Here is an 18,385-nt window from a genome sequence, read left to right as displayed (position 1 = left end):
TAAATTGTGCTTACAAAACTTGATGCTTTAAAAGTGGAAAAAACCCTAAGGCATTCTTTCTAGCGGTAACTGAAGGAAAGTTTCACAACAGGAATGTGTTGTTCAGCCTCCCTTCTGGGCATGAAAATATTATTGAGAAGATTCAGAAGAGTGTGGTCTGTTCTCCCAAAAGTACTAGCCACAGTATTATCCTTTTTTTTTTTTTTTTCCCCATGGGTGCAAATACCTTCCCTCAAAAGAAATCAATGAAAAAAGTTTACAAGTAACCTGATGTCAAATGGAGTCCTTATCTAATGTAAGAAATGTTCATAGTTATAATTAGGTTCCCTTTTCCTTGTTTGGCAGTATAATAGGTCTTTGAAGTCTACATTTCCTTCCTACATTTCTCTCCAAATCACTAAAACACGGGGCTCCACTCCAACCTGGTCTCTCACACCAAGCCATTGCTGATGTGTCACACACTCTCCTCTGGTTGTCAGCATCCACCCAGCTGAGTCCACAGGGCCCTGCACACGGCAGCAGAAGCTGGCTGAGAGCCACCGGCTCTCCATTCTTGCCACAGGTCCTTTAATCTACTCTGGGGATGGGCAAATCACCTACTTTGCTTCAGTTTCCCGACGAGTTAAAAGAGTGTGTGCAGTAGACCATGAAAAGGCAAGTCGGGGGGAGTGAGGTGTTCTGCATCTGCATCCAGCTTTAGTCATTAGCCCTTACCCAACCAGCGATGTATTGAAGTGAAAAGGTCAGTTAAAAAATATTTTCTGGCCCCAGATATAGACTGTATGCCCTGAAAACTATAACATGATGATCTCCTTATTCCATCTCACACTGCAGAGTCTAACAACAAATGTTAGTTTTACAGGGAACTTTTCTTTGTTATCTATCTACTCTTGCTTATTATCTTATTATCTGTTTACCTATCATTTTGTTATTCATGATTATTACACCTTTTATATCAAGTATATTTAAACATCAAAAATGTAGGAGATACTTACTTTCTCAGGTGACAAACACTGACTGCAGAAGTAGCCTTGAAACATTTTTTTGAAATCTCTTCCCACTTTTTCTGTATATAGGAGGATATAAAGATATGTATATTATTTCAAGTTACTTTTATTCACACAACCGTGGGAAGACAGAAACATACACCTTTGTCTTCACTTGGCCCTCATATACTTTGTACTTTCATATATCTAAAAGTTGCAAATGTGTACAGCTTCTTATTAACAAGTAAATAGATTTTATAAATACCTGTATATTTCAGTATACTTCGTTTTCATATTACAAAAAGATATTGTATGATATGATATTAAAAAGAAAACTTACATAAAATGGAATTATCCTCCATTTCCATATTTCTTGTACTACAGAATTATTCTTTCCGTAGGTCCTAGGCTTTGACAGTAATCTAAGCATGTTTTAATTTTTAATTCTTGAGGAATTAGACAAACTACAAACAGAAAGTTAAAAAATATTTTTCCAGTTATTTTCTACTTGTTTGTGACAAATTAAACCAAAACAGAGCAACTTTAATGAATTCCTAGAACATGTTACTCATGGTTGTTTTGAATCATAGAAGGGTGTTTGCCTTAGAATATATTCTTATTAAGTTCTTATCTTATTACACCCCAGTGTTAAAGGAACACTACATAATTTCACGTAGCTGGAAGAATAAGATCTAACTATTTCTTTAGAGTTAAGAGTGTCAGTGCTTTGTCAGACCAAACCCACCATATTTAACACTGAAATGGGTTTACCAAGACTACCCAAACAGATCTTAGTAATAACCAAAAATTTTTTGTTTGGCAAAAAGGAAATTAAAAAATTTTTAAGAAGAATATGAATTTCTACTGAAAGTATGTCACAAAGCATAGATTAATGTGGGGAGTGACCTTTACTCTGTTATTAGAGCATGCAGGTTTTAATTAGGAAATATTTCTAATATTTAATTCTAATATTTATTTCTAATATTTAATTGGAAAATGTTTTAATTAGAAAACTTTTCTCATGGACTTGCAGCAAAGATTTTGTCTCAGGTTACTCTGAATTAAAAAGTTATTGACTTTCAGCCTACAATTTCTAAGCCATAAGTTTGGGATGAGTGCCCTTCCTAGTAGGAAGCGGAGCTTTCTCCACCTTCCATGCTTTTCTTGGATTCATTCTGTGTTGATACCAAAAGAGACTAATTTTCTGTTTGTGACAAGGAAATGTTCCCAATACATATCTATCCAGCAATCTGTAACACCCAGGCCTCAGTGAGAAAAGGATCACCAAAAGGCAAACTTCCAAAGAAACCTTTCTATATATACTATGACAAGATAAATACTGTGATACATAAAAACTGGTTTTAAATTTTTTTTGAAAATACTGTATATTTTATTTTTAATATTATTATTTTATTCTTCATTAAGAAACTACTTTAATCTTTTTTCTTCTTCTACAGTGATAGACAGAGAGCTGTATGAGGAAGGCAAAGGAGATCACTAAGTGATTCCATAGGTCAGTCTAAAGTATATGTGAGGCTTTGTAAAGAATTTGGAAATATTTTCAGATAAACTCATTTAAAATCAGAAAATAGAGGACAAGTATAAAATATTTTAGCATATCAGGACATAAAATCTTCAGCAAAATCTTGCTTTCTTTGGAGGTCAGTTGTTCAAGCCTAAAAAATTTCAGTTAAAATGTACTGGATGGCACTTCAAATCCCTAAACTCAGTGCAGACATATCTGGTGACACGAATGCCAGTCTCACTGGCAATGAATAAGATAAAGGAAAGTTTGCAATTCATTGAAACTGCTGAAAAACATTTTTGAATGTAAACCACATTAAAAATAAAATAAAAAAACCCTAAACAAAATGAAAAACAAACAAAACACAAAAAAACAAACCAACAAAAAAACCTCAAACCAAAACAAACCAATAACATTTTTACAGAACAGAAACCCACTTTCAAGCTCCAGTTCTAGCTTATTTGTTGTTGAGATGGTTTCAGAAGTCAAGAAAATATTTCAGTAAAAGACCATCAACCCCCTTACACAATGCAAGATTCTGACTGTGCTATAGTTCAAGTGACTTAGCAGAACCAATTAAAAGTCTTGCAGAAGACAGAGTGGAAGCTGCATGTCTTGTCTTTCTCTCCTGATGTGATTTCTAGCCGGTCACTGCTAGCTCTCAGCTAAGAACTTAAATCTGATATTAAGAAAACCTATTTTACACAGCCATTTTTTGCAAGAAATTGGTATTTAGCAGTCATAAATAGAAACAAAGTAATATTGTGGCTTGACATTCTTTGGTTGTAACCATGATGCGGTAGGAAGTGGGTGACAAGTTTCCTTGGTAACAAATAGAGGATAAATGAAACACTCTGAATCACCAATGAATCATTAGCAGAGTTCTGCTTCCGATTTTTGGCTTTTATTACCAGATGCTAAAATTACAACCATTTTAAGGTGATGTGTAAAGGTGAACACTTCACAGCATTCACAAGTGTGTGGTAAGGGTTAGATTGCTATTAGAATTCCTAACACCATGAAAACAGGAAGCTTTAATAACTAGCATTTATTGGGGTTTTTTGGCTAATATCAGTTAGAGCTAGAGGATGTCCAGGTTCTTTATAGAATAACAGAGAGGATGAGGATAGAAGGATGAACTCTTCGTGGCTAGCAGCAGAACCACTAAGTTCAGCAGAGTTCAGAGAGGTCTGTATTTCTCTCACAAAGTTTACAAGAACTCATGTTCTTTAATCACACACTGTACTACATATTGAGCTGGAAGATGAACTACAGTAGATTTTACTATGTATTAATATAAACATTTTGATAGTTAACAAAAATAAAGTGATAACCTATGCTAATCTGAGAAATTGGGAGTTCCTTCCAACTTAAGACATGATGCCACAAATGAAAATAAAAAATAATAGGCTCTTAAAGGGAACGATAAGATTATCTACTTAGAGTATGTGTGTGTATGTGTGAGTGTGTAGGTGTACATACATGGGTTATCATCACTAGTAATGCTGAAATTATTTTAAACAGAAGTTACAAAAGGTATACCAGAGATCAGATTGTCAGTTCTGAATTTATTTAATTGCATAAATGAAAATATATACTATAAAGATACACATAGAGTTTATTCTGCATTGATTCTGAATTCCTGTGGGATTTCAGTCAGTAGGACATGAACCAACTGAAGGTCTAGGCTTTGGTGCCTTGTCACATCAGATGGAACTGGACAGACACCACATCTACCATGTCAGAAACTTTACCCTCCACTTGTTTTGTCTGTTCAGTACTATGTGACAAACTGTCCTCGTTGAGCAGGCAGCACCAGAAGGAGCCTGAGAAAGTTTCAATACAGCAAGGCAAGAAATCTATCCGGCAGGTTTGCCATCTGAACGTTTCTGGATGTGAATATTTACAGCAATGTTTGGATATTTATTGGCCATTTTATTGGCTGTAGTTTTGTTTTCTGTTATTGATTGCATTGAATTAGTAATAGTCTAATAATATAATCTACCTCTGTCTCTATGATGGTTGAGTTACAATAAGCAAATGATGCTGAAGGAAAAAAGCATTAGGATTATCTAGGACTATGACAAAGTGACAGTGTAATGGCTATGATGAAAATGAAGTGTGCCTTTATAGACTTACAACATTATATGCTTTGTATTAATGCTTTCATTTCTACCAAGATAAATTTCCTCAGAATTAAAGCACTGTGCTGCATGTTGGTCTGATTTATCTTTTCTTTATCATCTAAGCTCTAATAAATGCTTTGTGAAATGTTTATCTCAGTTAAAAGAAAATTAACAAATTTGAAACTGGTTCTGACTGACATCCCAGGACAGAATAAAGAGTAGGTTTAAATCAGTGTGTAGGGTGTATTATCTTGGGAACAAGGCCAGTATTATCTTGGGAACAACACCATCACTACTTTTCTTGATTTTTGAGTTTTCTGGCATACGTTTTAAATTATAGAAACACATTCAACTTTGAAAGATCTTGTTGGGTTATTTTCTAAGTGGAATTAAGTCATAAAAGTTTGCTTCCAGCGAAAGCTTGCAAAGCAAGGACACAATGTTCTTAACTATTACTCTCTTTCTGTCTCATGAAATTATACATACACCCTGCTAACTGGAAAAACAATGTTTTTGGGAAAATCAAGGGGTTTGGATGTCTTTACTGGAGCTAAGTAGCTTCTTCTTCTATACCTGTTGCAGTGGTCAATAAATCTCTCTGCAGAGGTGAAAATTGAAATACAAATCTTCCATAAATTTTTCCCACCTATAATGTATACTTGAATGTTGAGGTTGTAGAGTTAAAAGCACAATGTAATCCACATCATGCAAGTTCGTGGTGTTGTCAGTAGCAACTAGAAATTCTTAACATGAGAATGAGTGGCCCGATTAGACCCAGACTGACTCTAACTTTGACTTGATACAAGGGTCTTGTCCACTTTGATTTTTGTGTTATCAAACTTCAGAATAAAGCCTCCTTTACCACGCGGAAAACTGAAGCCCATAATTATTGGTAAAGGGCCAGACAACTCTGTGCTTGGTGGAAGTGCAGTAGTGTTGACTCAAAGGTTGATCAAGAAAGACTATGGTTGGTTGACAATATTTTCATTGATGTCTCACATATATCACCAGTTCCTCAGCATACCTTTATGAACGTCGTCGGCTATTCAGAGATTACTTCAATGCAGCTTCACCAGGTGGTTTTCATGGACTGCTGAGTTTACTTCTATCAAACGCAGATAATCTCTCCATGTGCTACAGTTACCTACTAAACCTTCCCAGAGCAGAACCCTGGTAAAAAAATTAATGCTTGTGTATGTTACAACCTCTGTTTCTATTTCTATCAGTAACAGTATCCCAAATGATCCAAAGTATTTAAAGTCTAAGAACTGTTTCACATTGACTGAGTCATATTAGAAGATAGATTTAGGCTTGTCAAGGGCAAACTTGGTTAGTTGTCTCATGAAGAGATTGATTTTTTCTAGCATTTTTTCAGTCCCTTATACCCTCAGTAGAAGAGCCAGATATCTGTCTAAAATTAACAGGAGAAGATTTTATAAATTGCCTGTGCATCCAAAGAGATAGAAAACATCTGTGGTAAACAGACTGTGTTTTACTGTCCTGGTCTCCAAATACTCCCTCTTTCTATTGACTGCACAGGAAATGAAGGACCTATGTTAGTGGAGCACCCTTCACTACAGGTAAGTTTACCACAAGTAAATAAAACTGTAACAAGGAAGAACTAAAATGAGACTGAGTTAGGAGAGTGATTCCCCATAAAGATATTTACTGAAACTGCACACAGTTGGTGGGGGTGATTGGCATGATCTATCTCACCATGCTAATAGCCCACCTGAACAAAGCTGGGGGGCCCATGGTTGCCCTAATCCATAACAAAGTAAACTTTCGCTGACTTCAATGGTGAGAAAAATTCTGCAGTTTTGATGAACAAACCCAAACATGAGTATTCAACATCTACATGTTTTCAAATATAGTAAGTGCTTATACTGACATTTAAATTTCATGAGTACAAAGTTTCTGCTTTCACAGGCTGATCTGACCCCTCTCTAAACCAGACATAGCCTCTTCTTTGTGATGTTGTGCAATAATTTTTCTCAATTTTTTGGCTTCAACTTCCTTAGTTAAGGAGCAAAATGAAAAGTATACCTTGGGAGTTTAGGAAGTTATTAAGAAGAGAAACTTATTCAGGGAAGGAACTTGTTGTTTCTCATAGATGCCAAACTCAGACAGAAGACATTTCTTTTTTGTCTCCCCCTGCCCCCCAGCTACAACATACACAGTTGCTATTTGACTCATTATATTCCTTTACAGGAATCATAACTGAGTATTGTCCTTTCGTTAATCTTGAAACAAAGTCCTGTTTCTCAATACACAGTCTTTTTCAGACCGATGTTTTTCTTTCACAGTTGCAACCTCTACAGTTTCACCTGGCCAGCTCCACCTCAGTATTTCATCAGTGTCACAGGTGGAGATCTTTTGCTATGACTTCAAGGTTATTATTCTTTCTCTTGGCAAATGAGAGATAACAGATAAGCTATTATTGACCCTGAGGGGAAATTATTTTCTCTTGTACTAGCAATCAGTCATCAGCATGTTATGATGGATGTGATCATCTCACTGCATGAATTTTCAGGTAACTGTATACAGGGTGTGAACTTGTTTGCTGTGCACTGGCTTTTTCTTATTGAAGATTTGTATTCAGAGAGTCCTTCTGGGTTAAAACATACTGTGACCTATACTTCGGTGATAGAGAAACTCACCCATGGAAGAGTTTCTTTCTTCTTTTTTCTACTTTCCTCTCAGATTGACATGCAAACTTTTAAACTAAGATCCTTCATCTGAAACCATGGAGTTATATACTTCACAGGCTGATCCTTAAATGCTCATTTTGAATCTGTTTTAATTTGTTCATTTATGACCAGATGAGAGTCAGACACACAGTGTAATTACACCAGCATGTCAAAGTAATGCAGAGCAAAGAGAGAAAAGCAGCAGAGGCAACACAGGTATTTGTAGGAGAGCCATTAGCCTGTGACATGCATAAAGGAAAGGAACCTGGTGAAATTCTGTCAATGTTATACCTGCAAGCATTTACTCTCATCTTTTAAATGCTTGATGATAGATTTTGGGGGCAAAGGCTGTTCCAGATCACTCATGTAATAAAACAAAGCAGGGGTCATCTGCCTTATCTTCATTTTTTTACTTTCACTGAAGAAAGAATGAAGAAAATATGTTCAGCCAGCACTTGTTGAGGTATGCTTATGTTTTGCAAAGTTGTGATGTCTAACACAACTGTATTTTGCATACCTACCATGAGATTTATAGCTAATAAGTATTAGTTTTCTGCAGTAAATATAGCCCTTGAACAACACTTACCATAGTACACCAAGGAGCCTTTGAATAACTGTAGGGCATACTGGCAGCAGTGGGATGTTAGGGTGAAAGAAGAGAGGCTGGAGAAGGAGATTTGGCTGGAAGGAGAGATGTGGTAGGACATGGAGGGGATCCCCAAGAAGTCACTTACTGATTATACTGTGCAGATGTTATGTTGCCTGGAATATAAAAATTAAAAGAAATTACAGAAGAAAAAAAATAAAGGAGAGTGCATGGCATTTCCTTCAGTGATGTGAACCAGAATAAGCAGAGTTACTTAGGGAATGCTTTAATCTATGAACAGGTCTAATGTGAATGCATTGATTGTCTCTGGAATGAAAGAGTACAAAGGCAAAAAAAGTTGGGCAGCAGCTGGTCCCAGCCAATGCCTTCACTCAGCTGTCAGTGGGAACATCCTGGGCTTTGCCAGGAGCTTCACTGAAAGTCTCCTATTGGTTTGCATAGTAAAATGGTAAACTTTATTTCTGCTACTTTTCTCTTCACCTCTCTCTTGAGTTATACCTCAGGTTCCCTTCTGAGATATGAAAGAAAACAGAGGAACTGGAAAGATCTTTCTTGTCTAAGGGTTTTGTGGATTTGTTGGGGTGGATGATTAAGTTAAAATAATGTCACCAGTTATGGAGAGACTGCCATTACTAACAATTTAGAAATATCTGGAAATAATGTATTCATTTTTTTTTTTTTTAAATTTCCCTCTGAGCCACTGTGTACTTGTGTCCCTTGGATACATTTGTAAAGCTTGTCGTCTTTTGATATTAGTTCCCATTCTTTATATTTCCCCTTCAGGGAATGAAAACTTCTCTTCAAATGAAGAGTCAGTCTTAAACCAACAGAAACAAAAAGCAGGTGGACTACCTATTTTAGATAAAAGGCATTATTCTTGAAAGTAATTTGGATTGTCTGTTTCTGTTGCTCATGTCAGGACCCATTTAATTCACCTGCAAGAGTAAACTGACTTCAGTTATTTTCACACTTTGAGCTGAAATTCTATTAAAATACAAAAGCACAGATGTACCCACCACAACTTGCACCTCAAACGTTGTAATAAGCTCAACAAATCATTGTGTGGATTTGTTCAGCTTTCAAAAAGTAAATTTTTTTCTCTTTAAGAAGAAATGTTCCAAATTTACTTCTTAAATTAGAAAGAATATAATTACAAAATAGCTAATGAAAATAAAATACACACATAAAGCTTCCTCTTAAGGATGAGGATTGAATACTTTTATTCTGGAAGGTTACAAATACTTGGTTGTAATTTCTTGGTTCTTATTACCAAGCAAAATAATAATAAAAATTAAATCGATTTTTTTTTTTTGTCTTCAGTGGAAACATTCTCCTTTAATCTAAAATACAGACTGTTACTTTCTCATTGCAATACCTAAAATATATTACCTGAAAAATGACTTGTTCCAGATAATAATTGTGTCACTGAGAAAAACGTTTTTGTGATGTTTTCTTTAGTTGAGTGTGCGTAGAACTTCCTCTGTGCGTGGATCTCTTGCTACTCATAATTCTGGAGACTCTGAAGACAAATTGTTTGCCTTTCATCTTTCTGCTAGAAGGGGCAAAAAATAATTACTAGAGGGAAAAAAAGGCTTAGTAAGAGTTTTTGTGTAATAGAGTTGGAATGTGAGACAAAGATAACTATTTCAGGAAGAAAGACTTTTTAAAAAGCAGAACAGAAAAGGAAGAAGAGAAGATAACTAGGGACTTCTTTTACATTTACCTTTAAACTTTCAACCTTACTTTATAAAAGTCTTTATGTTTTATTAATAAAAAGTACTATTTATTAAATGTTCATTTATTAAATGTACTAATGTTACTATTAAGCTTCTGGTAGATGAACAAGTCTCAGGAAAGAATTGTAATTTTCCTGTAGAAGAGGGAAGGGAACAGATTAATCTGTTTTTCTTTCCTTTGAAGTAAATTAGAGAAGTGTGAAATTATGGCATAGGATCAGGTTCCTCTTCCTCAATGCAAGAAGGACTAGCCTTCTTATCAGATGTGATTAGAAAAGGAATTTCATAAAGAAGTAGAGCAGAGTCTGTCTGAATGATACCCAAAAGAAGATCCGGGAACTTTAGTTTTACTCCATCCATTTCACGGACTGCCAGACCTGCCACACTACCACAGGAGGAGTTTAATGCTTTCTTTGCCTCTGTCTTCAACACACATGACAGAATAAGGGGGTTTCAGTGCCCTGAGCTGGAGGATGATGACTGCAAGAATGATTAACACCAAGTTTCCCCTGAAATCATGCAGGATCTGCTGCTCCAGCTGGATCCCTACAAATCTATGGGTCCTGATAGGATTCATCCCAGAATCCTCAAAAAGCTGGCTGATGTCATTACAAAACCTCTCTCAATGACTTTTGAGAGGTCTTGGGAATCCAGAGAGGTCCCAGATAACTGGAAGCTGGTGAATATTGTCCCAATTTTCAAGAAGGGCAAGAAGCAGGATCTCAGAAACCACAGGCCTGTCAGTCTCACTTCAGTGAGACTTCAGCAAGTTTGCAGATGACACAAAACTGGGAGGAGCTGATGACTCTCTCAGAGGCAGGGAAGCCCTGCAGAGAGACCTCATCAAATTACAGGACTGGGCAATCACCAACCAGATAAGTGCCAGATTCTGCACCTGGGATGGGCCAACCCTTGAAGTATGTACAGACTGAGGAATGAGATGCTGGAAAGAAGTCCCATGGAAAGGGAGCTGGTTGATGGCAAGCTGAATCAGAGTTAGCAGTGCCCTGGCAGCCAGGAGGGCCAACCGTGTCCTGGGGGGCATCAGGCAAAACATCACCAGCTGGTCGAGGGAGAGGATTGCTCCGCTCTGCTCTGCACTGGTGTGGCCTCACCTTGAATACTGTGTGCAGTTTTGGGCCCTGCAGTATAAGGAAGATATTCAGCTATTAGAGAGTGTCCAAAAGAGCGCAACAAAGACGGTGAAGGGTCTTGAGGGGAAGCCATATGAGAAGTGGCTGAGGGCACTTGGTCTGTTCAGCCTGGAGAAGAGAAGACTGAGGGGAGACCTCATTGCGGTTACAACTTCCTCATGAGGGGCAGACGCTGATCTCTTCTCTGTGGTGACCAGTGACAGGACCAAAGGGAATGGCCTGAAGTTGTGTTAGCGGAGGTTTAGGTTGGATATTAGAAAAAGGTTCTTCATCCAGAGGGTGGTTGGGCATTAGAACAGGCTTCCCAGGGAAGTGGTCACAGCATCAAGCCGGTCAGAGTTCAAGAAGAGTTTGGGTGATACTCTCAGGCACACAGTGTGAGTCTTAGGAATGGTCTTGTGTAGGGTTAAGGGTTGGACTTGGTGATCCTTATGGGTCCCTTCCAGCTCAGCACATTCTGTGATTCTATTCTGTGATTCACAAATTCTCTTTCTTCAAACACCATGTCCTGAAGTTCCTTTAATGTTGTTCCCAGAAAGTGACTCATGATTCTTTATTAATTATGAAATATGTTAACTTAATGACGGCACTAAAAATGTGTTTTTCTCTTCTCACCATAGCTTGAAGGAAATATCATTGCCAAGGCATTATCTCTAACACTGATCTCGTACTAGTAGTGTACATGTAACTTTTTCATGATTGATTCTTTAAAACCTAGCCAAATTTTTTTTTTACCATGTTAATGTAGACCTGATTTCATTTCTATTATTGCATGCATAATTGTAGACATTTAAGGTTAAACATTAATTTAATTAAAAATGAGGACAAAAGCTCTCTGACTGTAGGGGGGGCAGAATTTTGCTCTGTCCATGCATAAGTTTATTGCTGATATGGCACATTGCCTTTTTCTTATTACTGTTTTTTGCACTGTAATAATCAGAATAATAGTATGTTGAAAGTAACGTGCTTTTGTGAATTTTGATGGATAGGTTACCTCAGTGTCAGGAAGTAAATAGGAATATTCCAGTGTTAGCTTCAGATACATTCTCCTGGTATCATCAAGGGCATGTTTGGAGAAAAACCCTTTGTTTTTACAGAGATGGTAAGTGGAGCAGTTCATATTCTTAGTTATGTTGTGCCCTCTGGCAAGCCTGCCAGGAGAGTGCTGTGCTTGTTTTGAGAAGAGAAACCTCCTCCACATTCCAGCTTGAGCATATCTATTGTTTTCAGACATAAACAGATGCCTTCCTTACCTAAGGGAAGCTCTCAAAAATATGGAACTAAAACAGAAGAAACTGTTGTGAAGCCACAACAGTATTTGACCTGTCTGTATGCATTACTAATCTCAATCTCAGCTGAAGGCGGAGGTCTGTTGCATTCAGTTTTATTTATTTGCTTCGTTTCTGCCCTGCAGTATGGAAGAACAATAAAGGGTGTTAGTATTAATTTTTTTATTATTATTTCAATTAGAACTTTTTTGAATACATACATGCTTACTATGTCGTTTGCAGTTTTTAAATGCAGGATAATTCAGAATTGCTCAGCAAGATCGGGGAAAAGGCGGATAAACATATTCTTCCTTGTGCCAAACTGCCCTTTATTTCACAGGCCAAAACACCAAAATTTTTGATGAGATCAAGTTATAGAACCTGAGTAGAGCTTTTTCTAATAATTCTGATGGAGTGGATGGACTTTGTTTTCATGCATCTTGGCTGCCTGCTAACAAAATGCATATATTTTGGATTCTTTTACTTCTACGTGTCACTTTCTGTACAGGTTTATCTGCCTTTTCTAGCCTTAAATAAATGTCTGTAGGACATTCAGACATGTTAGAGTTTACCTGTCTGGGGGTGGTGGTAAAATGATAGCCCCCAAGTACGACAGATTTGCAACTCCTTCATGAAGACAAGGCACACCAAGCTTACATAGCTATTTAACGTAGCTTCTTCTCCCCTGAGTGTTTCATCTCTCTTTTCTCCCCGTCATCCATCTGTGCTACAGTTACAACACAGACTTTATGATGAAATTAAAACTATGCTAATATTGAGTAACTACTACTAGTATTGAGAAAAAATACTGTGTATTCAAGGACTGTAGGATAAACATACCAGTGAAGGGGAAGAAAAGGAAGTGATGAACACAGTCCAAGTACAAAGCAGGTGGAGAACTGTTGGAGTGAGGTACAGTTCCCCCAGCAGAGCACTGTGCTGGAGCCAGCTCTACATCTGCTGGGAAAGCCACACATCACAGCACAGCAATGCCCAATCCAGCATCTCTCCAGCAAAGCATGCTGAGTTGATACTGGTGCTGCCTTCACTATCTGTGTCACAGTGCAGAGCAGACACAGCTGACCTGGGTTAGAGACCTCCCTGCAAGGTTATATTCATTTGCAGAACTAGCAGCTTGGATATAACAAACTTCATGTAAAAGCAAAGATGCCCAGGAACTAAGGTTTTTAATTATTATTTTTTAGTCCACAGACACCATAAGGTCAGGACAGAAGCTGGTTGTGACTCCTGAGTCCTGGAGTGAGGAAATGTTAGGGCTACAAGAAGAAGAGAAAGATAATCTAAAACATAGTATGGCAAAAGACTGATGGAAAGATGCAAGAAAAGGAAATCAACTTTATTTTTAATTTTTTTTAAATTTAAGTGTAAATAGCATCTCACATCCACAAAGCTCAGTGAGACATAGTTTTAAATATGAGAATAAATATAAATTAATGATACCCAGACAAAGAAGAATTTAATCACTCTCATTCATAAGTAAACTATTTTGTTCATAAAGAACACAGGATTTCCAGTAGAAATTCTTAAGAATTACAGTTATCACAATAGACTGCTATCTTTGATTTTGTTATTTCTGAATGTGCATCATATTCAGACTGTGGTTTCCACACTACTGCAGTGTGATTCATATCTTGTGGTGAAAATGACTGACTTTTTGTTTCCGAAATTTCTGCTGTGAGAAAACATCTGCTGAAATGTAGATAGATTGTAGTCTGTGAATGACATATATATTCTTTATAAACTCCTCTAGTAAGAACAGACTCATCACAAGACAAATGACAACACTATTCACACAGTTGTACTCGAGCTGGCACATTACCCACTAATTGTGTGATCAAATATTTTTTCTATTTAGAAAGAAAAGTTTTGTGTGATATTTACATGTGTATGATTTGCATGATTTCCAGGGTTTAGATGCATACATTTGTCTTATTGCAGGGCAGACTATAATTTAAAATGTTATAATCTAAATAAGTATTAAATAAAATAATTTCTACTGCACAGACTAAAGCCTCCCTACAATACCAAGAAACACTTGTTCAGTCAATGTTTAAGTCCTAAGAGCAGAGAGATTTTCTTATTCAGTTACAGTTTATTAGGCTTTAATGGGAATTGTCTGTCATGTTACAACATAAATACTCATTGACAGGAGCTCCCTTTTGCTGGTGGCATCTCTCAAAATTTCTAGACCAGTACTTTTGCATCCCTATGCTTCTCCACCCCCTTTCACAACTGAGGACAACTCCCAGGAGTAGAAGACTTCCAACCTTTCTGTTATGTGTTCAATGGTGCCTATTACATAGCCACACTACCTTCCTCAATACTTGATGGCTAAGGCAATTCTCTTGGATAAGAAATGAAAACCTTTTTCTCACCAAATTAGAGATGCACCTTTTATTTCCTACCTCAAAGCAGCCCAGGCCTGTACTACTTGCAGATCACCTAGAAGTGTACCATGTTACCTAGAGAGACACAGAAACAGCATTTCCTTGCTCTGTACATACAGAAAAATAAATTATTTCCTTGGCAAACAGAATTATTACTACAATTCAACACTATCTTTCTGGAGAAATAGTATTATTGTTCACACTACAGAGTGGTTATACTGAAGGGCTTCCTCTTTGGCCAACACAGTGTTGTCACTGTGTATTGTAATATTGAAGGGAACTGGAATTCCACGAAATTTTGCAGTAAAAATTTTCATAGAATCAAAGCATCATTTAGTTTGGAAAAGATCTTTAAGATCATTGAGTCCATCTGTTAACCCTACACTGCCAAATCCACCACTAAGCCATGTCCCTAATAAAAGCTAGTATTTTGTGAGAGACAGGCAACTTGTGAGGTTTTTGAAGTTCAGGCTGCCTTAATTGGATCACTGTATTGAAATCATTAATACACTGTTGTCTAGCATTTTTTTAGCAGTTAGGTGAGGGAGAATTTTAAAAAGACAAAACTTGTGGCTTTCTTTTGTGTCATAATATTTGATATTATCAACTGTTCAACAAGCTTCTATTATTTTCTCAGTTAAGGTCATTGTCAGACTCGGGATAAATGAGAAATAACTCCAGATTGTTTTTATTGTCTACTTTAGTACTAGTTTTGAGCAGCCAGAAAAAATTTGTCTAACAATTGCTATCACATAGGAAACAGGTTATATTTTACTTCTGTTTTCAGTGTATAAAGAGTACAGTACAGCACTGACAGACCTACAGATAAAATGACCCCTTTCATGTCTTTTTAGCTCTCATGTCAGCTGTAGAAGGTGGATGAACAGTGAAGAATGAGCTCTGGATTCATCCACAAAAAAAGTGCAAGCACCACGTAGGAGCGTGTACTTCTCTCATCTGTGCAGCACCTGTTATATAGACAAAGATGAGCCTCCAGCTTTCATCATGGTCAATATGTAGTGCTGGAGCACACCAGCCCTGCTAGAAATCCTGATTGCAATAGGGCTGAAGAGGGTTTTTTACTCTAGCAAAGAGAAAAACAGAGAGTCATTACAAAATGCCAGTGTGACCACTTCTTACCCACAGGTTTCTTTTTGCTGAGAAACGTTAGACCTGATGATCCATGAGGTCACTGTCCAACCTGGTATTCTATGATTCTACATACACACACAGTCCTTGGGGATATACATTTTTCCTCTAAATTATTGTTACTTTATTTTAATGGCACAGATATAAATAGATTGCCTGGCTATGACATGGGAGGGTATAAAGAATAATGAGTTGGTTTAAGATAATAATTTGTTCCAATGAAATCTGAGGGTTGGGACTTTGATGATAACTGCATTAGGGACTTTAACTGCCTTAAGGAAAGCACCAGGTATGCAGACTGATAATGAGAGAGGAAAAGATTTGCTTCTCTGAAGTGGTTATAGTATAAGAAAATCTTTCTGAGTTTTCTGTTATTATATACCTTTATTGGTTGTAGCTATTTAAGTTGTTAAATAGCTATTAAGCTATGTAGTTTGCTTATTTAATCAAAAGGCATATAATGTTAAAGAAATGTGCTTTTTGCATAGTGAAAGTGAAAAGAAAAACGGGAAAAGCTAAACATTTTTTTTAAGGACCTTTATCTTCCTGCCTAAAAAACCACAGCTAGCAGATGCTTAACCATTTCCTAACCATCTCACCTCTAAGGGTAAAAATACCTCTCTGCAGCCTTGAGCAGACAACAATAAAACAAGTTGTCTACAGGAGATCGTGGTAGTCCAAGTCAGTAACAGTCAGTACTGTATAAATCCACCCTTCTTCTGTGCCTTTTCCAAGTTCAAACAATACAAAAGCAGATCCCTGTGAAATCCATCCTCATATTTAGGTGCCCCCCTTCAAACTCTTCATGTGATCTAGTCTAGTGAATTCTCAGACAAAAGTAACTAGTGTGTTGGCTCTTAGTACAATTATAATTTCCCTGTGTATAACTATTCCTCAGTCACGAAGGCTAGCATTTCATCTGCTTTGTTAGGTATCCCAAGCCGCTCCACCTCAATTGTCAAAAGCAGAGGGATAATGCTAAAATATTTGCAAAAGACTTCATTCTAGATAAATACATACTCATCCAGTACATACATGTACATACATGATTTCATACTCAGCCCTCTGTTCTTCCTGTTTCTTCGTTCTCACACATTTAACAGAAATTTCGCAGAACCTCTTCACACCCCCCCCGAAAACCTCAGATGCAAATGCTCTCCATGCTCCATATACCATATAAAATACAATCGAAAACAAATGTTCCCCCATATCATGTTAATGTTTTGCAACACAGGAAAAAAAGATTACACTTTTTCTGCAAGAAAAGAGAAAAAAATAGGGTAGCTGAAAATAGCCCTTTACTCATAGTTAAATAAGTTTTAAAATCAATGTTACATATGTATAGTATGCTCACTTGTCCACAGAAGAGCTCAGCTTCGTTTCTTAGTTATTAAAACTAAAATTACATTGTAGAGTTTAGAGAATATGAGAAACTAAATATGTGCTCATATATCCTGACTGGTTCTTTAAAACATGTGAATATATATTCCCACAGCTAAGTAGGTAATGTAACAGATGTTTTCTCTCCTCCTAGAATGATTTTTCCTTTGGCTGCTTTTTGCTACCAAAAGGTAGAAATGTGTTATGTTTGACAAGCAGAATGATATTAAAAAACTGATGTATTCACCTGTGATCCTAAGAAAAATTATTTCATCCTTGGTTACAACTTTGCTCAGTGGTGTTGTGCTGGGATTTTCTCTCACTGTTTTTCTTTCTTAGGATTTCTCTATTTTCTTACAGTTTGAAATGGAGCACTTTTGCACAGTTTGTAGGCGTATCATATATGTTTTCTTGATATTTGCCAGCACTAAAAGAATACTTTTGATTTGAGATACTTAAAGAAAGCAGTCATGGAGTAAAGTGGGTGTTCCCCCGTTCTCTGACATTTTAATAAGCTGAGCTAAACTTTGCAGTCATGTATTCCTCTTACCTCAATGGGATTGCTTTTGCATGGAAGTGATCAGATGCTCTTATGAGGGAGCCTCCCTTGGATAAGGAACTGACAGTCTGATCAGCGCAACATACTCTGTCTCTATATGCAACTGTGACCTCATTCAAAGTCCTTTACGGAACTTATGTTATTGGTGACATTTTGAGAAGTCATGTTTCCTTGTTTGCTTGTCAATTTTATAAAAACCTGTCCTGGTTTCAGCTGGGATAGAGTTAATTTTCTTCCTAGTAACTGGTACTGCTCCGCTGTGCTTTTTCATTCAGTATGAGAATAACTTTAATAACACATTGATATGTAGTTGTTGCTAAGTAGTGCTTACCCTCAGTCAAGAACTTTCAGTGTCTCTTGCTCAGCCAGGGAACAGGTGCACAAGAAGCTGGGAGGGACCATAGCTACAGGGGCTCTCCCAAACTGGCCAAAGGGCTGCTCCATACTGTAGAACACCACTCCCAGTATATAAACTGTGGGGGGGAGTTGTCTGGGAAGGGCCCATCACTGCTCAGGAGTGAGCTGAGCATCAGTCAGCAAGTGGTGTGCATCATTTATCTTCCTTGGGGTTTATTTCTCTCTCTTTTAATGTCTCCCTTTCCATGACTATTATTATTATTATTATTATTATTATTATTATTATTATTATTATTATATTATATTCTATTTTATTTCAATTATTAAACTATTCTTATCTCAACCCACAGGTTTTACATTTTTTCTGATTTTCCACCCCTCCCACCACGGGTGGAGGGTGGTGAGCAAGTGGCTGCATCATACTCAGTTAAACCATGGCA

General features: G+C 37.0%; 1 long non-coding RNA gene across 1 annotated transcript in view; it reads right to left on the bottom strand.

Moving 5' to 3' along the window:
- Positions 1-817: 817 nt before the first annotated feature.
- Positions 818-18,385, bottom strand: part of LOC126637198 (uncharacterized) — a 40,636-nt gene continuing 23,068 nt past the window's right edge. Inside the window, exons 2-4 of the long non-coding RNA XR_007628263.1 lie at positions 9,324-9,483; positions 7,914-8,089; positions 818-1,066 (exon numbers count right to left, since the gene is read on the bottom strand). This is a non-coding gene — a long non-coding RNA (uncharacterized LOC126637198). The remainder of the gene's footprint in view (positions 1,067-7,913; positions 8,090-9,323; positions 9,484-18,385) is intronic.

Source organism: Myiozetetes cayanensis, unplaced genomic scaffold, assembly GCF_022539395.1.
Source record: "Myiozetetes cayanensis isolate MyiCay16 unplaced genomic scaffold, myiCay2020 scf1, whole genome shotgun sequence".
NCBI classification, from domain to species: domain Eukaryota; kingdom Metazoa; phylum Chordata; class Aves; order Passeriformes; family Tyrannidae; genus Myiozetetes; species Myiozetetes cayanensis.
Note: the sequence above shows the minus strand (reverse complement) of the source record. Positions and strands in the feature narration are given on the sequence as shown.